The sequence below is a fragment of the Hyperoodon ampullatus genome (assembly GCF_949752795.1).
Source record: "Hyperoodon ampullatus genome assembly, chromosome: 9".
Lineage (NCBI taxonomy): Eukaryota > Metazoa > Chordata > Mammalia > Artiodactyla > Ziphiidae > Hyperoodon > Hyperoodon ampullatus.
The window spans coordinates 19,023,113-19,048,001 of NC_136922.1; the positions used below are offsets into that span (position 1 = coordinate 19,023,113).

Consider the following 24,889-nt stretch of genomic DNA (forward strand, 5'->3'; position numbering starts at 1 on the left):
ATCAGAGAAAATTCTGGAATTCTTGCTGGAACCATTGGCAAAGATACCTCTTTTTCATCTGGAAGTCTGTACCTCCTAATCTTCTTCACTTATTTTGCTTGTCTCCCAAAACAAAACAGAAACAGACTCATAGAAACAGAGAACAAACTGGTGGTTGCCAGAGGAGAGGGGCATGAGTTACGTTTTGAGTTAGGTCACTTGCTTCTTAAAAAGCCCCCCAAAATAGAGAATTCTAAAGAGAAAATGTCTATTTTATATTATAATTCTATTGATTAAAATATAGAAAGAAATGGAATTTTTTTTGATGTGGACCATTTTTTAAAGTCTTTATTGAATGTGTTACAATATTGCTTCTGTTTTATGTTTTGGTTTTCTGGCCATGAGGGATGTGGGATCTTAGCTCCCCAACCAGGGATTGAACCTGCACCCACTGCATTGGAACGCCAAGTCTTAACTACTGGACCTCCAGGGAAGTCCCAGAAAGAAACTGATTTTTATCCTGTACCCTTTGTTTCAAAGCACTGCACTAGGTATTATACTGATCAACTTACCTAATCCCCATAAAACTCAATGTGTGGTGAGTGTGATTTCCACATTGAACAAATGAGTAAAGAACAATGCTCAGAAAGGTTAGGAAAGTGTTCAAGTTCCCTTGATTAGTAAATGCCGGAGGTAAAGTTCAAGGTCAGAAATGGCTGATCCCAAAGACTGCCTTCAAAATAAGATTTATCTGTATATATATATATATGAGGAAGATAAAATGTACTGCAAGTAATTTCTCCATCATTGAATTTGCACTGCTTGTTGCACAACTTTTAGATATATACTAATATGAAAAACCAAATACTTAGTAAAAAGCCAACATATAAAGAGAAGGATTTTATTAAAAATCTTTGCTCTGAAGTTCTAATTCAGATTTAAAGAACAATTCCAATGGATAATAGAATAACAGGATGGGCAGTAGAAATTATTTTCAGACAAATAAAATTAATTTCAATGCAATAGTGAAATAATTCAAGAATATTATGTCACTACATCTTATGTGCACAACTCTGATCACTTTACCTTGGAAAAATATAAATTTGAGATATCATCGGTGATTTTTTCAGGAGGACTCCAACTTATAGGGTGATGAAAAAATATATGAGTGTGATCTGTTTTAGATAGAGTATTGTATTCTGTCCTCAGACAATGACTGATGGTCATTACTTCCACCTATAAGCAATGAACTAAATTGCTCTTTTGATGCCATCCTTTTATTTGCTAGTCAAAGAATATTACGAATGATTGAAAGGATTTATAAAATGAGGTGCCTGAGATTTGTTCTTATTTGTTTCCAGCTGAAAACATAATACACTTAATGCTTCCAGGATATGGAGATGCTAACAGATGTCAAAAGAGCAGAGAAAGCTATTTTGCAAAGATCATTCAAAAGCCAAACAAAAATCTTTTCTCTTACAAAATTCATAAACTTTATTTATAAGACATTACTTATATTTGACAGAAAATGCATTTGCTGTTTACATAAAATATATCTTTTCAATTGAGAAAATAAAAGTTGTTATGATAAAGGTAAGACCACTGGATTAAAATTAGGGTAACATAAGTTTGTCTTCATCAAATAACCGTTACTGTAAACTATTTGTGTAACTCTTTACTGTCTATACAACATAGATGAGTAATTTTGCTTAAAGATGGAAACAAAATTATTAAAAATCAACGAATGTTTTTACTGGCTAGTTTGCTTAACCATCGTTCTAACTGATCTGTTTCCAGGAACTACCATTTCATGCTGGATATTTTATTCCATAAATGCAGAGACTGTGGATTTACTTTAGTGATCAGAGGTCTGTAAGGCTTGCTAACTAGATCAAGTTGGTATGCTTGAAAGAGTAACCATAATGTTGCACATTAGAATTGTTTCAGAGCAAGATGGTAGTTTGAAGGAATAAATTTCTTAATACTGTTTCCATAGGTCCCATGTAAACAAACAGTAGAATGTTGGCAAGTTTTTGCAATCAAGGCCAATGTTTAATAAAGGCAGGAAGGAATAAAAAATGGAAATATTATTCCTGGATTTACATTTTGTCTTACCTCAGTTCAAATTTCCACTGTTAAAACAATCTAAAAATATATTTAAGATCTCACCTGGGCTGCCACCCTGCTCTTATAAACATGTTACTTTAATGAATTGGTTTGTTTCTGACAGATGCTGCCTTTGGAATTAAGAATACTGTGAACACAGCACCTATTTGGCCTTACAGACTTCTACCTTACTTCTCTGTCTTGTTGGTCTAGTCTCTCATTTTTCTGGGGAAATTCCTCCCACACACATGGAGATTGTGAGCAACCAGTTTGATCCTGCCCCCCTGGCCACACTTGACTGGTTAAGGGTTGACCCGAGATGGGTAAATAGAAGGCATTACAGGAAATTTTTCAATTACAATGGAAGAAAGAGTTCCTATCTGGTGGCCAGAGCTGCACTGATGTGATTTTTTTTAAGTCACATTAAATCTATACATCTATCTTTAGACACATCATGACTTTAGAAATATGAACATGTGCTCCTGTCTTAGAATAGATAAGAGCAATGTATATTAAAAAAATTTTCATCTGAAACAGGGCTAGAGTGGTGAGCTAGGGAGTTTTACAGAGGCCATGTCACCTGTGCCCATCACAATCCCGTCCAAGTACCATCAGCCCAATTGTCAGGAGGCTCCTGAAGCCATTGACCTTGTCCACAACACTGGTCATTGTCAACAGACTTGAATATTCTGAGCTTGTATTGAAAACCATCCCTTTGGTGAGAGAAATATTTCAAGGGATCTTCAATTGACCTAACTCCCCTTGTCCAGATTCTGCATTCACGAGCAACCTATCAATTCCCCAAAAGAAAATATGCTGATGGAATATATGGACTTAAGGTAGCTATCTGGTCCGTGTGACCATGGTTGCTGTTGCAGATTGATAGAGCCTCTTCTTCTAATTTTGTTTCCATGTAGTTGACTATAGATGGAGAATGGGCCAATCATGAAAACATGAATATGTGTGCTCCATGTGACAGCTGTATACATTAAGGAGTGGCAGTCTGGTGTCTATTTCAGCCTTAAAGCCAGTTTGATTTTGAGTGTATCTGCTTTCTTGGGACAGAGAGCTGATAAGAACCAGGTTCTGGGTCTTTGAAGCACAAGGCTGGACCTGGCTGGAATTCACTTAGACCAACAATGTTCAAATCTGTCAGTGTATAAAGATCACCTGGAGAGCTTTTTAAAAGTATGATTCCTGTGCTTGGGATTCGGATTCAGTAGAGTAGGTATGGTACAGCTATTCACATTTTTAAAAACACTCCCTGGATGGTTCTGCTGTATAGATGTGTTTGGGAACCACCAGCTTAAACTCTGTCTCTATGTGATATTTCAGATGTGCTTCTTTATACTGATTTTTTAAAAAGCCATAATTAGATTTAGTGAATTACTAGATGTGCCTGTGTTATACTCATATATATGGCCCTAGACGGAATTTCTAATTGAATAACAATAATATTTCTGACTTTGTAGTAGAGGTGAAGGGGGCAATGGCAGCAAAAGTAGGAAGTGGCAGTGGCAACTTCGATGTGGTAAATAGTGCATTGCTCCCTTCCCTAGAGACTTCCATTCAGAAATGATGAGTGATGGCCCTACCCTTAACATTAATGATATCCTCTCTCTAGTTAGTCACTTAACTGATCAGCTTCTTGTTTGCTTCACTTTGTTTTCATGATTGCAGAATATTTTATGTGGTCATTTGCACCGACTAGTAGCATACCCTTAGCTTCACTTTTTAAAAAAATTTTATTGGGGTATAGTTGATTTACAGTGTTGTGTTAGTTTCAGGCGTACAGCAAAGTGAGTCAGCTATACACATAAGTATATTAAAAAAGGGTATAAATGAACTTATTTACAAGACAGAAGTAGAGTCATAGATGTAGAAAACTTATGGTTACCGGGAGTCAGTGGTGGGGAGGGATAAATTGGGAGATTGGGATTGGCATATACACACTACTATATATAAAATAGATAACTAATAAGGACCTACTGTATAGCACAGGGAACTCTGCTCAATACTCTGTAATTGCCTACATGGGAAAAGAAACTAAAAAAGACTGGCTTCATTTTTTGCTCTTGAGAAGTCAGCTATCTGTGTTCCTTTGCAGGAATTTTTCTCTTTCTCTATTGCTCAATTTAAACTTTTTTCTTGGCCTTTTTTTTCTTTCAGTTTTACTGAGCTGTGTCTGAATATGGATTTATTGATTTTTTTAATTATTATCTTGGAATTTGTTAGGCTTCCTGAATCTGAGAAGTCATGTCTTTCACCAATTCTGGAAAATTCTTCCAATGTTGACTCTATATTCTCTCCTTCTAGAGCTCCAATTAGATGTGTGTTAACCCTTAACACTTTATCTTTCATGTCTTTTAACTTCTCTTTCATATTTTTAAATTCTTTGTTCCTTCCATTGTATGCTGAGTAGTATCATCAGTTCTGTTTTGCAATTGACTAAATGCCTCTTCAGCTGTGTCTAATGATGTTTAATTTTTCCACTGAGTTTTTAATTTAATGATTTTATTTTTCACTTTTAGGAGGTATGTTTTCAAATACTTCTGATCATTCTTATAGACTTTTGCTTTTTTCTGATAACTTTGATTCTCCCTTTTATTCCTTTAAACATATTTATATACTGCACCTGATAATCTAATATCTGAAATAACTGAATATCTCTTGTTTGCTTGTTTTGCTCTCTTATTTTCAGGTATGTTTTGTGTGTTATGTTCATTGGGACTTTGTTGGAATTCTTTGAGGCCTAGACTGAGAGCACTTTCCTTTGTATTGGATTCTGGTAGACATATGGCACTTCAAACCTAATGACTCTTTAAACTACATTTCACCTTATAGTTTTTGTGACTGTCAAAATGGTATGAATTCAAGCTTCAAACCTGTATGAGGACTGACTTGTGGTTATACATTCTCAAGGAAATTATTTTATTAATATTCATCAGAATGAGACATAGAATCTTGCTTGCCATTGTGCCATGTGAGGTGGAATTTTATTGCTAATTAACCATTTTATTGAGCTTATAACAGTTTGGGTGGATCTCAGCTTTATGGAATATGGGGCCCAAATATGACTTCTCACCTTGTACAACCCTTAGGCTATGTCTTCTATTATTTAGTGGTCATTTATACCACAACTGTAGGACAGTAAGCAATGGTAAATGTTCTTGGGGCAGCTGCTGGCTTCAGAATTCACTGAATTAACTTTTTATGATTTTCTCTGTTTATTGGGTCCTCCCTACCCCCCACCAAAGGATTTCTTGTCCTTTCTTGTTAACTCAGCCATACAGGTAAACTATTTAAAAAATATATCCTAACATTTAAAAATATCTTTTATCAAGAGGTTTTTCATGATAGTTAATCCACCTTATTTCCATAACCAGAAGTTCCATGTCCTTTTTAAAATTTAATTAAAAGTTTTTTTTCATTCTCCAATTCTCATTTCATGCCACAGACATTTTGAGCAATCAGGCAATGCAAAAGTTTACAGAAATCTTAATATATGGACATACATTGGAGGTTCAATTCCAGACCACTGCAGCAAAGCAAATATCACAATAAAGTGAAGCACACGGGGTTTTTTTGGTTTCCCAGTGCATGTCAAAATTATGTTTACACTATACAGTAGTCTATTAAATATGAAATAGCATTATGTCTAAAAAAAACAATAAAAATACCTTAATTAAAAAATACATTATTACTAAAAATTGCTAACCATCATCTGACAATGCAGGGATGCCACAGACTTCAATTTGTAAAAAACACATTATCTTCAAAGTGCAATAAGGCAGAGAGCAATAAAACAAGGTGTGCCTGTACATCTTTTCTAATACCCTTATTTTTTTTTTCTATCGAGTAAATATATACCTAAAATAATACTTTCCAAAGTGAGTTCTATGGAACACTAATCTGTAATTACATGGTCAAATAAGCTTGGGAAACATTGAGTTAAACAAAGTTACAGATTTCCTTAGTGAGGAAATTGTGTGTAATATGCATGTGCATCTTTGAGAGTAGGGTAACTCATAGGATGGGTGTACTTCCGGAGCCACTTGAGGAAAGCTGGCAGGACCTCCCTAAGACCAAAGAAGTAGTTGATAGCAGAATCAAGACTAGAACCCAGTTCTTCTAACTTTCCCTTCCTCTTTATTATGACAAGGGAACATTCTGTAAGTAGCTACTATTTCCAATAGTACCCCATCCTCAAATTGAGATGCTTTTAGAGCCTGTCTTCTTTCACTAAGTGACAGGAACATTGGCATCATTCCCAAAAACAGCTAAATAAGAATGCTCCAGAAGTTCTTAAGGAAAATAAAATCTGAAGTAGAAAAGCAGGGGCTCCAGGTCTTGACCTGCAGTAGAAAATTGATATTTTAATAGGGTTCCCATTCAAATCAATGCAGAGATATTGTCATCTTGTCTGATTTTTAAGAGGGTTTGTGCTCTCCTGAAAATCATAGTTTTTAGTTGGCAGGGAGCAAACTCCCAAGAATAAGTTGTGACAGAAAACTTTTTTAAAAACTACTTTTGGATTCCAACCAACAGAATGTGCACAGTTTCTGACTGTTAGTGTATTCTTCCCTCTATTACCCAGAAAATGGACTGTGGGAACTTGGGAAGGTGAAGTGCAATGTTATTTACATTTTTGTGCCAAAACATTATGAAGCGAAATAGTCAAGCACTCTGAGTGAGTGCAGTGTATGAAAATTAATAGGAACATTTTGAATATGTGATCTTTTACTTGAAGCAATATAAATGAAAAGGGTCCTGTCGAGGTAATTTTTCGACTTCTTTTAAATGTTTCTTTTGTTGTTGTTGTTAAACACTCTTAGTTGTTTATAATAACCCCTTTGGATCCTAGACCTCAAAATTCTTTCCTTTCAGAATTTCCCTTTCTCTGTTTGTCTGTGTACCAAAAATACTTTTCAGGGAAAAAAAAAAAGATGGTGCCTTGAGTCCACTAAATAGTAAACGATGTCTAATAGCATTGAAATAGGACAATGAGGGTGAGTATTGGGTTTGGAATCCAATTGGTTGGTGTCCCATTTAGCCATAAACCCATGTAAACAAGTGGATATATACAAAGAGATTCCAGGGGGATGAAAACATTATAGATGTTTTAAGGAGAGAACTTCTAATTGAAAGGTAGGGAGTGACCTCAGCATTTCTGAGAAGGTGTTTTGTACAATGGCAAGTTGGTAGATTTTTGCATTAATAGGAAGCATATTCTGCAGAATTCATAATAATGAGAAAACAGAAGAGGAAGTGAAGAAGAGATATTGAACTTTTACTCTCTGCTAGGTACCAGGTTAGGCAGTGGTCATATATCATCGTATTATTGTATTTGTACATCAAAGGTAGGAGGCTGCTTCTATCATCATTATCCCTATTTTATAAATGAGGCTTAGAGAACTACCAAGCTAAAGTAACATGTTCAAAATCTTACACCATAAATGGCAGATCAGGGATTTGAACCCAACTTTTTATTTCTGACACCATAGCCCCGGTCTTCATCACAAAGCTGTATTGCCTTCTACAGCAGGTGTGGCTACAGTTCATATCTTTTTTTATATCTTTGCCATTTTGGAGAAAGTTTGACTTTATGCAGTGACTCAAAATCAGTGAACCAGTGAAAGCCTGGTGCCAACTGGTAACCCCAGCGGTTTGGGCGCGAGGCAAGTGCTGAAAAGAGAGGATGGTGGTGAGTGGAGAGCAGCAATGGATGAGCCCCTGGCTGGTCCCTGGGGATGAGCCATGGGCAGCCTGGAAGCTGAACGTCCGAAGAGCAAGGCACGGTAGAGCCAGGGTTGGCTGGGGTATGAGCAAAGTCGTAAGTGGATCAGGACATTTCTGCAAAAGCATTTTCTACTGGTCATGACTAAGTTTCCTCAATCTGTAGCCGACAGGGCAAACTGAGGGGTCTCATTTAAGTCCTGTGATAACTTTTCCTATGTCTGATAGGATAGAGAGCAGAGTAGGTGAGGCACAGTTTAATCCTATGCATTTTAGGTTAGTGTTTATGAAGTAGCACAACATGAACTGATTTTTTAAACTATGAAACTAACCTTTGATATCAGTATTTAATTTAAAGTACACAGCAGTGGGCTCTCGTAATAGCCCAAGTTGAAATATATACCTCCCTATTTTCTCACAAAAAAACCTGCATCCTAGGCAGGTCCTTATAAACCAGTTTTTCATTTGGAAAATATAACCACTCTCTTCATAATATACAACTCAGTTATTTCGGTTTCCTAACTCAAGATCTCTCAGATTACATGGGTCATCTGTCCTCTGAAATCCCTTCCTCTTCCTGTGTGTCGTCTCTGAATTATGGGTCCTATCAGTCACTGTCACTAGAAACTTTGCAGCCATCCTAAACTGCTTCTTTCCCCTCAATCCCCACATCCATCCAGTCAACAGAATCCTCAGTTCCAAGTCCTATACACCTCTCAAATCGATCCCTTCCTCTCCATCCCTAAATTTCCCATCCTATCTACCTGGTAGGCGAATGGACTTTCTCGTGTCCACTGGTTTGAGTCAGGCACTGATTCCCAACCCAGTCTATTGTTTTCAAGCTCCCAGGATCACACGATAAAAAACATGGATCCCGGAAGGAATGGCCAGTGGTTGCTTTGCTTAGAAGAAGTGATGCAAATAAGTGGTAGGTACTTTTAAGATTCTGGGCCTCTCAATATTAGATTGGCCCCCTGTATACCCTTGACCTACAGGTCAGAATTCAAATGCCGTAGCCTAGAGTACAAAGACTTCATAAGCAGGACCCTGTCCACCTTCCTTGCCTGTCTTGCCCCACTCCCAAACTCTTGCTGCATGCATTAGCCACTCAGACATATTTGCAGCATTGTGCAGATGCATGGCTTCATGTTATTTCCTCTGCTTGGAGTGCACACCAGGAAAGCTGTAATCCCTCCTTCAAAATTCAAGCATCAGCAACTTTGACGGAATCCCCAGCCACACACAGATTCGCCAAGCTGCCTTACACTCCTTACACTTCCTAGCAGTTATCAAACTGTGTTATAATAATAACTTGCTATTATGTCTTCCTCTCTAGCCAGTGACTTTCTTGAGTGTAAACCCGTATTCTATTTATCTTTTATCCCGAGCTCCTTGCATAAAGCTTGGATCAATTAAAGCATATGTCGAATGAATGAGTGTGCTAAGATTAATTAATTATGACAAATGACTCTGGCACCTTTGATACAAATTCTGTTGTTTTATGTGGTGCACTCCTTTTTGTGAGTTACTTTGAGATCTGTACAAATGAATAAACATAAATAAAAGAAAACTATGTGTTTAGGATTGCTGAGGCAGAACATTAAGATAGTGAGAAGATATAGGAAAAAATTTTAAGTTAACTGTAGTAAAAGGTAAAGTCAGCATTCATCACTTGCTAACATAGCTTTAATCAAAATAAGAAGTGAATTTTAATCCGTTTTAGCAAACAATACCTCCTAGTGCTAGTGGGTAGGATTCCAAAGTGTTTGGGTATCTTGGATTTTAAATAAACATACATTGTTTTCTCTAATGCTATAGGGTTCAAATACCACCATTTATTTTCTCTTTATCCTACATGCCTTGTGAACGCTACTTAATCTCTCTGAGCATCATAATCCTTACCTTAAAGTGAGGGAAATGAACTTATCTCACAGAATTATCATAATTATCATGTGGATCAAAGGAGCTAAAATATCTAAGTTCCTCAAACACTGGCTGACATAGCACTTAGTAATAAATGTTGCTTTCTCTTTTGTTTAAAAAAATATTTTTGTTAAATGGACTCTACCCCCAAAACGTTAGGTTCACAAATAAGTAATAACTTGTCATTCCTTATTACATGCTACCCTAGCACCATTGTAAATCTCTGCAGATCTTTGCTATAGGAAGATGGCTGTTGACTACGTGGATGAATAGCTTTGCTCTACTAGAGGATGCCCACAGCCATCTTGGACAAAGGGACTCCTACAAGGCAGAGTAGATCCTGGGCCCAAATCCATCTCCAGCCACATCTCCAAAGTCCCGAAATATTGCCAGAACTGCTTCTCCCAAGCAGGGAGTCTGGAGCCACCCGCCCCCTTCCCTTTGTGCACCATAAAGCCCTTTGGATCTCCTGGAATTGGCCCTCTGACTCATCCACACACTTAAACCAACACGTTTTCATTTTAACCGACATCAAGGTTATTGCAACATTTTGATAGATGTGCTTAGGAATAGCGTGCTACTTTTGAAAACTTCTAAAGAAAGAGTATGAAAAATATCCTGTGTGTTTTGTTTGAAATATTGACAGAAGTATGTTTTTTTAAAGGAAATTATCAAAACAACCAGAAGCAGAGACAGAGGCAAGGGATAGACCAGGGTGGGTTGGTTGATAGTTGACACGTGAAACCCTTTACCATTAATAAAATATTTAGATTATTTGAGCTAAGGAGGAAATTGCTAAGGATTAGGTTTATAGCACTTGACCACGTCTCAGAAGTGCTACTCTGTAAAACTTGTCAAAAACAGAAAAAAAAACAAAATAGGGGAAAGCAATCCCATTAGGAAACCTGGGTTTTGTATCCTGTCGTTTATTACATTTGTCAGTTGAGGCAGTAAGGATTATGGCCGTAGATTTATTAATTTTTCAGAAAACCTGGCATGGAGAAGCCTTACCCTTGGCAGTAGCTTGCGAAACACAGTGAAGGAAGTTTGTGAAACAAGCAGAATACTGAATACCTGCCGCGAAAAAGTCATTACCATCGCAAACCTGTCACAGACAAAGCCAGGTAACAAATTTAGGAAGGACTCTCTTCCGGGAAATCAGCAAGATTTTCTTCAGAATCTTTTTGTCCAAAGGAACATTCTTTCTTAGCACAAGTGCGAGGGTGGCTTTAGTCACTGTGGGCCTCGAAAATGACACTGTGCTCCAGGCAGACATTGGTTTTCATTTCTGACATTCAGGAGTCTTTGTCATGAGTGTCCAAAGATTCATTCTTGCCTACCCAGCCAGAAAGCAGGACATACTCCTCTCCTTTACATGGTGGTGGGGTCTGAGCTGTCTGGCAGCCTCTTGCTAATGTTCTCTGCCCTGAACGGTAGGGGTGGCCTTGTCTGAGGGTGTCTGTGGTCTGGGGCGTTGCACTCATGTTCTTGTAAGGTCTTTTGCTGTTCCTGCTAGATTCCACAGAGACCAACGTTTCTTTCTTTTTTTTTTTTCTGCCACTGCTCACCATAGATTCAAATTTCTCTATTTCTTTATTTTCTACCCAAGAAGGTATACAGGGTTTACAGATGGTTCTATACTGTGTACAGAAGTTGAAACCACAGAGTCCTAAATTTACCGTGTCTGCAATTATAGAGAGTGGTTTACTGTATCTCAGGCTTTATTTTAAGCCCTTTACAAATATTAATTAAGTGAATCATATAGTCCTTAAACTAGCCCATGAGGTAGGTGCTATTATTACTACTATCCGAGAGGTGAGGAAGCCAAGACAGAGGCAGTTAGACGGCATGGCTAAGGTCACACAGCCAGTAAGTGGCAGCTGGATTCAAGTTCAGTGAGTGGCAGCTGGCTTCATGTTCCCAACTCCCTTGCTAGGCTGACCTAGAGCAGTCCCACAGTTCTGGTTGTCTGCATTTCTGTGAACCAGATCAGCTGTCCGCATGGAGGATGGTTCCATTGTGAGTATACATAGAGGAAAGGGGAAAGACAACACATGTAAGGAAGTGCATAAATATCAAAAGTTTCTAAACACTCTCCTGGATGGAGTCAAAAAGGTTGACTCCATCAAGGTCCTCGTGCTTGAGCGTGCATACACATCCCCCAGGGCATTTATTAGCTTTGTCCCCATTTGCAGGAGTTTCTGATCTAGCATGTCTTGGAGCCTGGGGTCTACATTCATGTAATCACTCCCATCAATTCAGAGCATCTTGAGGGCGCCTGAGATATATTTCATTAGAGACCTGTGCCTTGTACTCACAGGCTTGGTTTATTTCAGAGAGGATGGAAAGAAACTAAAATTGTATCCTAAACCTCTCCCCTGTCTTCCGGAGGTGTCCTAGATAAGAAACTTTGTAGAACTCAAGTTCATCTTCCTGGGCAGGTTTCACTTGGGCAGTGAGGGAAGGGGTTTGAAGAAGCTGGCAATAGTCTAAGATCTTAACCAGGAAAATGAAGACTTGATTTTTTTTCAAGAGAGGATGGCACAGCAGATGTCAGTGTGCTCCTCTGAGGAAGTAAGTTTAGAAATGAAAGCTTGTGGACATTTCAAATTGGGCTGAACTTTAAACTCTTATTTATGTATCTTGGGCATAGGAATGGGGAAAAAACAACCCTAAAGATGTTATGTAATGTATGGTTTATCAGATGTTCTTCAGGCCCCTGTGAGCCAGGGTAGATGCAACTAAAAATGCCCTCACAATTGAGCTCGATGAGGATTTGACCTCACACGTGAGCCAATACAGCTCTTTTGAACCAGAAAAGAACTGGCTTATAGTCTTGTATCCCTTCTAGCAAACGTTAGGCATAGCCTCAGAGAAACCCAATCATTAAAACGAAAAGAAAACAGAAACTGTTTCCTATGACATGAATTTAAAGAACAGGCTTCCTTTTTTTTTTCCCCTTGAATAGAAACAGTGAATTGAAGTGGAGTAAAATTAAGCTAAATAAGAGGAAACAGGGCCTCCCTGGTGGCGCAGTGGTTGAGAGTCCGCCTGCCGATGCAGGGGATACGGGTTCGTGCCCCGGTCTGGGAGGATCCCATATGCCGCGGAGCGGCTGGGCCCGTGAGCCATGGCTGCTGAGCCTGCGCATCCGGAGCCTGTGCTCCGCAACGGGAGAGGCCACAACAGTGAGAGGCCCGCATACCACAAAAAAAAAAAAAAAAAAAAAAAAAAAAAAAAAAAAAAAAGAGGAAACAGTGAAATTTTGTAGACTGTGGAATAGTCTCTCTGGGAACATTTTGGAAACCCCATCACTTAGTCATTTCAAACTAGACCAGACAAATGACTTGAAGATATGCTGTGAGAGGCAGGGTTGTAGAGAATGGGTGAATGAATTTTTTCTCTATCCCCTATGGAAATTTCCTCAGTGGTGTCAGCACTCACACACACACACACACACACACACACACACACACACACACGGTCACGCACTTTCAGATTGTCTCCTTTCTGACTTCTCAATTTGATCATCACCAAAATAGCATTTTAAAACTTCAAAAGCCTCTTTCTACTGATGGGTCTACATTTACTGTCTATTCTGATCCCCCTTTTCCTTCATTATGGATTAGGTTTTCTGTTCAGGCTATAAAATCCTTCTGAGTTCCCCTTTGTCATTTTTAAAGCCATGTAAACACCTTCCCCCAATGTGTCCTAGTGATTCCAAGTAGTAAGCAGAAGAGCTTCCTCTCTGAGACCCACTGGGGAACCAAGAGGATAACCCAACTCCCATCAAGTGGGGATATACAGAAGGTGTACATTTCATCAGGCTCATTAAAAATACCCACCATAAAACCACTGAGCATCCTTTGCATCACTAGGGTAGCACATTCTTTCACGGCTAGCTGGTAGAAAGCACAATATTGAAGAGCCAACTTCTTGTGAATTTGAAGCTCAAAGTGGGGACGTTCAGTGTAACCATTTGCCCTATTTCCTATTCAGAGTTCAGCCCACTTTGCACCAGAAGATCTATAAATGACTGGATTTCATTTATTGTTTTGTTCTATTTCGTGTTGGCTACAATAAGAAATACGAATGAAATTAAAAGATTACTTATGGTTTTCCATTTAAACATGTTAACTTTCACTCCCTGATTATGGGAAGTTAGAAATTGGTTCATGTTTCTTTTAAAAAGATATTTAGTCCAGGTTGTTGATCACAGCGAGATATAATAAAAATATCAATTTTTATTTTCAATTGTAATTTTGTTTTGGAAGACAAAACTTTTCTATTATACTTCATTCTTTTTCTTCTTCTCCTTGCTGCATGTGGTCAAGATCAAGCAAGATTCTCTACTTGATCATGTAATAGTAAAATAAAATAACAATATTTCTGATTATAATAATAATAACAAGCAGCTACCATGTATAGAGTACTTACAGACATGCCAGACCTTGCTCTAAGTCCTCCATTTGATATTGTTCCATTTTACCCTCACAACTGCTATCTCTATAAGAAAAATGTTCTCATTTTACTGATGGGAAGATTGATCTTAGAGAGGTTCAACTATGCCTAAAATTATACAACTGGTGTAGCAGGAGTCAAGCCAATTTTTTCTGACTCCAAAGCCTGTGTCGTTAACTACCTGCCATATGCCTCAGAAAGACACATTTTCATTTAAATCTTAATGAAATCACATTTCCTGTGGTCCTTCCTTCCCTCACGTCGTGTCTTCTTATTCCATCCTCAAGAAGGAAACAAGAGTATCTTCCAAAATAAGATTTTTGAACTATTAAAAATAGTAGACACTATTATCATTAATTTTTTTTCCAGCTATTTAAAATAGTCACATACACAATATAATCATGCACCTAGGGAGAGATTTGTTTTAGGTGAACTGAAAGAAATCAAGCAGTAGTTCTAAAGAAAATCGTATAGTAAATTGAAAACCATTTTTGGCACATTCATGCTATCGCATTTGGTATTTTTTAAATGCTAGTTTTATTTGAGAGTATAAAGCATATTATGACAATCCATAGTGGGCAGAGTAGTGCATTGATTACATTTGCTTTCAGAAGAGGAAGAAAAGAGTGATTTCTATGACTTTTTCTATCTAGTCATTTAAAAAGATCCACTTCACTGCACGGAATTTAATCCATATAGTAGAGTGACTAAATGGAACATGGGATTTTGAGACAATAGTATTTTATTCATTGTTTCAAAGATGCTGATCATAATCATTTAGGAATTGATGATTGCCTGGAAAAGAAAGGCACCTGGACCTCATCCTGCGTTCCAAAACCTTACACATTTTGGCAGCATTATACACCTAGTGCAGAAATCTAACATTGGACTTAAAACTAGAGAAGAGATGCTGAGCAAAAATTTAAGCAAATGCTGAATTGAACAATGAAGTATTGATATATTTGTTTATTTTCTCCACACCAAATAAAATGTAGGCTCCATGAGAGAGGACACTTGGTAATTTTTTAATTAATTGCTATCTCTCTAGCATCTAGAAAAGTACCTGGCGCGTAAAAGATGCTTAATAAGTATTTCTTAGATAATGTGAACTTTAAGAGGAGGAATCCAAGGGATACTGCACCTCGCCCTGCATCTATTTCTATATTTAGGGGGGGCAAGAGTGGGATTGTCCTCCTTCTTCTTCTTAAGAACATGACTGTCCGGGCAGTTGCCCTTCTCAGACAAACACACACATTCTTTCAGTGTAATCAGCATTGTGGGGATTCAAGGAGTGAATATCTTAAGTGAAAGCATCTGTTAGAAAACATGATAAGGTATTCACAAACAAAGTCCTTGTCATTTATGTGTTCCGAAGGATGCCCACCTTCCCATGGGTAAACACCGAGTCCTAAATTGCCGTAATAAAAGATCAGGGCCACTGTCATGGAAGTGCCGTGTTTCTCCCAGCTGGAGTGCAGAAAACAAATGTTGGCACCATGGGACTGATTCTGCACCCATGTGGAATAATTTAATTCCATTAATAATGCTAGAAATGCTAAGAAAACAGTTTTAGGGGAAAAAAGGCAAAATATGGGGGCATACAAAACCAGTCTCGTCATCTGAACTCCAGAATCCATTTGTTTTCCATTGTTTACTGTACTTACTCTGGATCTGTTTTCACTTTTATTTGTGGTCAGCTTAGATATGTCTACACGAAAGCACACATCAGAAGTAAAATGACTCTGTCTTGTTATAGTATGACTTCAGACAGTTGGACAGTTTTAGGGTTCACTGGCTCCTGGATCAGTTTTCCCATGCCTGCATGAAGCATGCTAGTTAATAGACTGCAAAGAAAAAAGGCATTGTCTTTAAAGGCCCATGCATCCAACCCATTGAGCTAAGTTCTGGGCTCAAACCCTGTTCTTGGATCCTCGTGCATAGCTCCCTAGCTGAACTCTGCCCCCCAGAAATTCTCACATAATTTTCATTGGCTACAGTGGGACTCACCCTGGTATGTCCACGGGTAGAATCTGGCTGGCTGCATGTAACATACTGTTTGGGTTGAGGCACAAAGCTAGAAAGGCATTGTTTACTATTTTTGTGGGCCTTCACGAATTTCTGGACGCCAAAACAGATGAACTCACTGCTTCTGAATAACTCATTCATCAAAACAGACACGAACATTCTTCTTACTTGGGTTTAGTTAGGAAAAAAACCCATTTGCTGGTTTCCTGTCTGGAAGCCAAAATATGTTTGGGGTTCTCCACTTCAACTCAAGCTGACCCCCAACCTGACCACACCTTAAAAGCAACGAGACTTGCTTTTATGCAGAGAGGGGTATATGCAAGCTCTTGTGCCCATGAGGGTACGACAAAGACACTGAGACTGGTTTGAACCTTCTCGAAGCTTTTCTTATAAAGTTCAAGTTCTTGGAAACCATTTGGGGTGCAATCACTTTGGTATCATCCAAACGTGAATCCAGCCTAGGAAACTGTTAATGCCTCCACTGTCAGGAATCAATAGTTCTTCTGTGCAGTTGACTTAATGGCAGCTGTCATTTGTTTCATGTCCTTGTGAAAAGAGCACATATTCCTTTGGATTTGTTTTTAATATAAAAATGCTAGTGCTTTGCTTTTGAACATAGTAAATGGTTCCATGTGTATTATCAAGCTATTGCAGTAACATAAAATAGGGTGTTGCTCTGACTTGGTCTCAAGTCATTGTGTGTGTGTGTGTGTGTGTGTGTGTGTGTGTGTAATGTTATCTAAGGAGCCTCAGAGACAAACACCAAAAGTGTAGAGCAGTGAGAAGAAAAGGCTCCTTGAGACAGCACATGCATCGTGGAAAGCACTTGGGGAACCTCCTGAGAAGCAACGAATAGATATACTTCCAAACCCTCAAAAATATCAAGCATCCAAGTGAAAACCATTAAGTTTAATGAGATCTTTTGTCTATAGAATAAAACTAAAAGCTTAAAGAAATTTCAAGTTTATAAGTACCTAGGGCTAGAGATTTTGGACTAAATTCCAGCTTTTAAGAAGGAGGGTGTCTAAACCCTGCAGTATTGACAGGGTTTTGTTCTCAAAGGATTCCAGGTGGTCCTGAAGAGTCAGTTTCAGGGTTTCATCAGACTCGTGGTCAAGACTTAACAGATGTTCACCACAAAGTCCACCCTGTTTTAAATCTGTTTTATCCTGTCCATGCTTCTATGAACGTTGAGTGTAATTTATTCCTGAGGAACTCTTTGAGTACCGAGATTCTATTCAAGACAGGTTTAGCCTTCTCCTCTCGACCACCATCACTGTAACCTCTCTCCTTAACCTGATTTCCCTCTCTTTTCTGGACTTTGTCACTCTTTTCTCTCAATTTTATAAAATTACTGAAACTATGGTGATTCTGATTAATCCTGCTCTCTTATACTCATCCTTGGAGAATTATATCTTGGTTTTATTACTCCCTCCCCTTTTATTTGTTTCACTAGGAAAAAAATCATTATGAATGTTTGTCTTGAGCTCAGGTTCTGATTTCCACAGATTCAAATTCAGAGTGGCTCTACCACTTAACCAAGTTGCTTAAGCTAAGGCTTCGCAATGTTTTTAATGTCATGGAATACGTTTAAAAATGATCATATTTGTACAGATGCTGGGGTAAGAACCCTGGAGTAAACAATTGGGGCTGCTTGAGGTAGAGGCCAGAGAGTCTGGCCCAGCTGCCTTAAGGGATGAGATGATGAATATCTCAGAAGACTCCTAACCTATACTCCATGTAGAACCACTTCAACATTTATATATCAGTTTCCTGATCTACCAAATGGAAATAAGATGGATATCCACTACCTACCTCTTAAAGTTGTAAAGATTAAATGAGTTCATGCATGTAAAGCACTTAGCACAATGCCCATCATCCAAAGGATGGTAATTAGTAATGGTAGTAGTAGAAGTCATGGGAGCTTAGCAGCGGGTGCAGTAACTGTTTCTTTATAATCTCACAAATTGGAGAGAATCATTTACAACCCACAGGCCAGTTCTATTAGCATTTTCAAAAAACAGATATTATTTGAAGCCTAATGCTATAGAATGGTAAATCTTGATATGAGGCCTCACCTGATAGATTTTCAATAAACCAGGGCCACTGAGGAGGAAGAATCTGTGGAGAGCACAATGCCAAGGCAGGTAGAGTCTGGAGGAAATTACTCAGTTTCTCAGCAGAAGTAAGCAGACTGCCCAAGGACCAGGTCATATAACTAAAACTTAGTCAATGAGCTGAGATTTAAGAAAGGATAGTAGCCCTTGAGGAAGGGTCTATGGGAGGGAGCTGGACAGCCAGACAGAAGCTCAATACCATGAAGAGGCTAACTTGGGGGCAACTTGAGTTTTGATGAAAGGGTGGAAGGGCCATATAGCTATACTGGACACGTCCCTAGGCTACCCTGTCCTTACCCTGTCTGCCAGCAAGGGAAAGCACTGGAGTAGGCTTAGCAGTGGATTCCAGATCCCAGAGAGCTGCTTAATTCCTGGGAGCATTGGAAGGACTCCTTTCTTGAAGACTGGCTCCCAGCCTCACCTGTAAGTGGAGGATATCAGATAGCTTGCAGCAGAAGCCTGGGGTCTCGGACAAGTGGGAAGGCTATCTAGAAAACTAGGAAGCCTTAGATTTGAGAGGACTGTGTTCAGCCAGGTCTGAATACAGAGGCATCCATGTGCTTGGGCACCGTCTCCACCCTCATGGCCCAAACGGTCTACGTCCAGCCATGCTCCCAGGGGACATTGCCTCCCTTCCCCAAACCTTACTCTTCTGAGCTTCACAAGGCCTAGTTGGTTTAAATTCTTTGCCCTTCCATTGTCCAAGCCTAATAAGGAAGTCAGTCAGCTGTGGGTTGGGATAAGGAGCTGGTGGTGAGGAAGAACATTCTTCCAAGGGCCTTTTGATCTTTAAGAGGCTGTAAGTGGCCCAATTCCCTGCTTTTATGCAAAAATATCTCTTGTATGTGTCATTCAAACAGACTGTTTTTCCTTCCCATGAGTGTAATTGTTGTCTCTTGGCAATTTTATAGGAAACAGAATGCAGGCCATCCCAAAGTCAGGCAGAAGCGGAAAGCATCTGACTTTATTTTGCTCACTTCCCAGACTTTTCTTTCTTATTCATTGTTATCTGTCTTCAGGAATCACATATTTCCATGGCAAGGCAAGCTACCCGTAGGTAGTTCATGCCTAGTCCTGACTCTGTCCCTAACCAACTGTGTGACCTTGGACAAGCTGCTTCACACCTTTGGGCCTCAGTTTTGTTATCTGGAAACTTAGCAAGTTGGACTTGATAAGGTAAATTTGATCAGCAGCATGTTATAGCTGTTGAAACATGATTTGAAGATGAATCCACCTAATTTTAAATCCTGGTTCTGTTACTTTGCCAAGTGACTCAACTACATCAAAGGCTCAGTTTTCTTATCTATAAACAAGGTTGTTATAAGAATTTTTAAAGATAATGCTTGTAAAGTTCTTACTAGTGTCTGAATATTATAAGTGTTAAATAAATTTTAGCTCATATTATTTTTCCCATCTATAATTTTTCATGTAAAATTTTATATAAATCTATTTTTCTCCACCATATATGCTAATACCTTTTTCCGTTAGTGTGGGCAGATCAAAATGGACAATGGTGACTCTATATTTTATTCTACACATACAAGTGCATTTGTGTGTGTACATGTATTCTCTCTCCCTCCCTCCCTCCCCCTTCCTTCTTTCCTTCCTTCCTTCCTTCCTTCCTTTCTCTCTTTCTTTCCTTCTCTCTCTCTCTCTCTCTCTCACACACACACACACACACACAGAAAAAGGTAACTGGATTTCCTACCATCAACAGAGTCTAGGATTAACTTACGTAAAGAGGCATCATACTAGTATTTGGTTCCTCAAGCTCTTTCACAAATCCTTCCTTTTGAACCAATGGCCCATGAAGACAAACAGGTCAAGTGTTAAGACTAAGGAGGTTGTTAAGGCCATTCTTCAGCAACCCCACTGTGTGCAAAAGTAAAGGTCCTCCCTACATATGGAATGAACAGAACCTTGACGAGTGAGGTCATCACAGCTCTACGGTATTAGCCGTGGCCATTAACTTAAGAGCCACGCCCTGTTTGGTAGGAGTCCCCACATAAGTCAAATAAGAGCTGCATGAAGGTCTTGTAAGGAGAAACTCTGAGAAGGGGAGGGATGGGAGTCAGGAGGACGTGTTTGTCTTCTAGTGTCTTTTGAGAAGAGAGGCCCTTTTGAGGGGAGAGGTTTGGAGATTATGAACTACAGAGGAAATATGTCTGCCGCACAAGCCCTCAGCCACTGCAGCCACCTGCAGCAGTGGCCCTGAGGGGACTCAGGATGGGAAGGAACATGATACCGGCCCTAGATACCTAAGCTGCACACCAAAGGAATGATTTCAATGAACCCAGACTCTTGCATCTTTCCATACATAGAAAAGCGCTAAATTCCTTAACTTGCGATGTCTGATTTTCTTTAATTAACAGTAATCTTTTGATGTTCCCACTGCCTGGTCTTTGATGCAGAACCCCGTGTATATCCTGGCTCCTCCGTTACCCCTTTGGAGCAATCCCTCAGAGCTATCTGAGAGGCTGCTTCCCGGGCTTGAAGTCCTCAGAAAGACCACCAAATAAAACATAATTCTCAACTTTTAGGTTATGCATTTTTTTCAGTCGACAGAACTAACCCCTCTGTTGTTGAATATTACATTTCCCAGTTTTAGTTGAATGGGTTTTGTTGCAGTTAGGAGGCTGGAACAGTGCAGGCAAGTCTGACTTTTTATTTGTTTAGTCATTTATTTATTATCTACTCAACATTAATATGTACCTGTAGTGTGCCATCATTGTGCTCCGTGGTAGAAGTACAAATGTGACTAAACCTGGATCTTTACCCACGAGGAACTTGCAGTCTTAACAGAGGCAGATGGGGAAGCCAACAGCTGTCAGTATAGCAGGTTGATGCTGTGGAAGGTATACAGAAGGCACAGTGGGAGTACCCAGTCAGAGCAATGATCAAGGGGGGCTCAGGGGAGAAGAACCAGAGCGAGGCAGCAGTGGAGGAGGGCCAGGGTAAAGATCTATTGGAAAGTAATTAAAGCATGGAGTGGACTTCCTGGTGGTCCAGTGGTTAGAACTCCACGCTTCCACTGTAGGGGGCATGGGTTCCATCCCTGGTTGGGGAACTAAGATCCCGCATGCCACGTGGCATGGCCAACAAGTCAATAAATAAATAAAGAGCCTGTGTTGTATTTAGAATTGTGTTACTGGCTGGGGCTCTTAGGATAACAAGGGTATCATCTGTTAATGGAAGGAATTCAAGACAAAGAGGTATTTTGTGCAAAATCGTGGTGACCTTGGTTCTCACCATGTGGAACTGGAGGATCTTGTGTGACGTGCCATGAAGATAAGTTGTCCAGCAAGCAGCTGTCATTAGGATTTAAATGGAGGTTGGAGCCATGACTATGTATGTATGTACTCTTTTTTTTTTTACTTTTACTTAATTATTTTTTAATTAAACTGTAGTTAATTTACAATGTTGTGTTAGTTTTAAGTGTATAACAGAATGATTCAGTTATACGTACACACACACATATATTCTTTTTCAGATTCTTTTGCATTATAGGTTATTACAAGATATTAAATATGGTTGCCTGTGCTATACAGTAGGTCCTTGTTGTTTATCTATTTTGTATATAGTAGTGTGTATATGTTAATCCCAAACTCCTAATTTATCTCCCCTCCTTCCAGTAACCCCTTTGGTAATCATAAGTTTGTGAGTCTGTTTCTGTTTTGTAAATAAGTTCATTTGTGTCGTATTTTATTTTTTTAAATAAATTTATTTATTTTTGGCTGTGTTGGGTCCTTGCTGCTGCACGCAGGCTTTCTCTAGTTGCGGCAAGCAGGGGCCACTCCTTGCCGAGGTGCATGCGCTTCTCATTGTGGTGGCCTCTCCCACTGCACAGCACAGGCTCTAGGCATGCGGGTTTCGGCAGTTGTAGCACGTGGGCTCAGTAGTTGTGGCTCGGGGGCTCTAGAGCGCTGGCTCAGTAGTTGTGGCACACCGGCCCAGGTGCTGTGTGGCATGTGTGATCCTCCTGGACCAGGGCTCAAACCCGTGTCCCCTGCCCTGGCAGGCAGACTCCCAATCACTGCCCCACCAGGGAAGTCCCTGTGTCATATTTTAGATTCCACATATAAGTGGTGTCATATGGTATTTGTCTTTCTCTGTGTGACTTACTTCACTTAGTATGATAATCTCTAGGTCCATCCATGTTGCTAAAAATGGCATTATTTCATTCTTTTTTTTATGACTGAATAACGTATGTACTTCTTAAGAGAGATAGTATATATTGATAGATTTAAGAAAAGTGGATCATGGGCTTCCCTGGTGGTGCAGTGGTTGAGAGTCCGCCTGCCGATGCAGGGGACACGGGTTCATGCCCCGGTCTGGGAAGATCCCACATGCCACGGAGCGGCTGGGCCCATGAGCCATGGCCGCTGAGCCTGCACGTCTGGAGCCTGTGCTCCGCAATGGGAGAGGCCACAGCAGTGCGAGGCCCGCGTACCGCAAAAAAAAAAAAAAAAAAAAAGTGGATCATTGTATGCCTGAGGAATAACCATTTTTAAGGGTTGAAATGAGGAAATAGAGATAGTGAAGAAAGAAAAGACAGAGCCATAGAATTCGAATACCAAGAAGAATTGTACATAAGCCAAGGGAAAAAGAACTTCTAGAAGGAGGTAGTGATCAGCAGAGTCAAATATCACAGACATAAGATAATGTCTGCTGGGTGTTTCTATTACTTATGTGGGCTTTTTGCTACCAAAGACTATGTTCCTTCAAATTTTATGAAGCAATAGTGGCTTTATTGTAAGTACACACTCAGGAAAATGAAGTAGACAGGAACCCTAGTTATGCAACCAGGTTTAGGGAGAATAGGAACTCCAGTAAAGTCAGGCCTCGTAGAACATGGAAGACAGTCCAGAAACTAGACGTCCATTCAAGATACAAATAAACTCTTGCACTCAGGATATCTTGTTGCCTCCTGAAAAAAAACTATGGGAACATAGAGGAGGTTCCACAATCCCTTTGTGTAGGAGATGCTTCATGATCTCTCTTTTAGGCTGCCTGCCATCAACCTAACTCTTTGGCTGTCTGTGGAGGTCTGCATGCTTTGGCTGCACTGCCATTTTCCATCTCTAGACCAGGCTTTCAAGGACAGATTCTAGTTGGACTAAGTCATCCCCATGTTTCTAATTAGACAGGGACCTCTTAGTCTATAGATTGGTAGTCTTTGGGTCACTGGTATACACCCACCCCCTGGGGTCAGCTGTAGCCAGGAGGCAAGGTAATGTGGTACCCACAATATGAACTACCTCTTCATAAAGAACCACAAAGAACTGCTTTCTTCAGCAAGCGGCAGTGGATCTGGAAGATGCTTCCTGTTTTAAAGCCTCTTCTTTAGTACCGTGGACATTGGTAATGTGGAAGTATTGGTCTACCAAGGGGAGTAGCTTCAATGGAATGGTGGAGACGGAAGCCGGGTTTTGGATTTTAGTAGGTTGAGGAGTTAATGGGAAGTGAGCTAGTAGGGACAGGGAATATAGACCAGTCTTTGTGGGAAGGAAGGTAGGAAGATACAGTACCAGAGCTAATAGGATATATGCTTCCAAGACAAGATTGTCTTTTAAGATAGAAGATACTTGTAATAAGAAGAAATGAGTAGAGAGAAACAAAGGGTGCATATACAGGGGAGAAGATGATTAATAGACCAGGGTCCCTAAGGAGCTGGAAGGGAGCCTGGCAGAGCACCGTCGTTCACTTGATCCATATTTACACTCCCCAGTGGACTCACCTATCTGAGGCAGCCAGATATTACTGGGTGTGGAGAAATTCTGAGAGCAAAATAAAGAAGGGCTAAAATGTAAAAGTGAGTGTGTTAAAGACATGGAGAAATACCATGGCAGTGGGCAGCTAGGAGGACTAAAGGGAATAGGAAAAGAGGAAGACTGGGAAGCTGAAGAATCTGTAGGCAGGAGTGTGACCAAATATTCCCAAGGGACAAGTCATGAGTCCCCTTGGATGTTCTGATGACTCTCAGGGTTGCGTTTATTTCTCTGGCTGCAAGAAGAAAAACAAAAGCAGGCCTTGGTTGTGATGTCTCTCATAACTCACAACAATAGCAGGCAAATCCCCAGATATTCCAGAGCTTCTTATTTTGCATCAATAAATATTTACTGCTGTTGTATCACCTTAGTGATGATTTTTACCATACATCCTGTCTGAATTTCTTGGAACGATCTCTTTTTGAAAATTTTAATACCAGAAATAATCCCTGTGGATAAGCCAATTAGGTCTTAAAAATAGAACCTTTGTTAAAAAGCCATTAGAATTTCTCTTCTGGTGTTGGGCTCTGTCATTGATAAATTGCCCCCAGGCTTCTCTCTTAATGTCTTAGGTTAAGACTGTCTCTAGTACATACATATACCAGAAGCACTAAGATTTTTTCATTTAAAAATAGATCCAAAGGCAAACATATTTCAAGTGGATTTCCTACTATGGGGATTTCAAAAACTAACACCAGAGAATGAAGGTGGAAACTGGAGTTTTACATTTGTACTCGGCAAACGCAATTTCCACTCCTGTAGTTTTTCATTTCC

At 39.6% G+C, this 24,889-nt stretch overlaps 1 protein-coding gene across 3 annotated transcripts in view; it reads left to right on the forward strand.

The window, feature by feature from the left end:
- The window catches only part of SUGCT (succinyl-CoA:glutarate-CoA transferase), a gene marked incomplete at its 5' end in the record, with an annotated part of 675,080 nt that overhangs the window by 612,728 nt on the left and 37,463 nt on the right, over positions 1 to 24,889 (forward strand). The gene's annotated exons all lie outside the window — the stretch shown is intronic.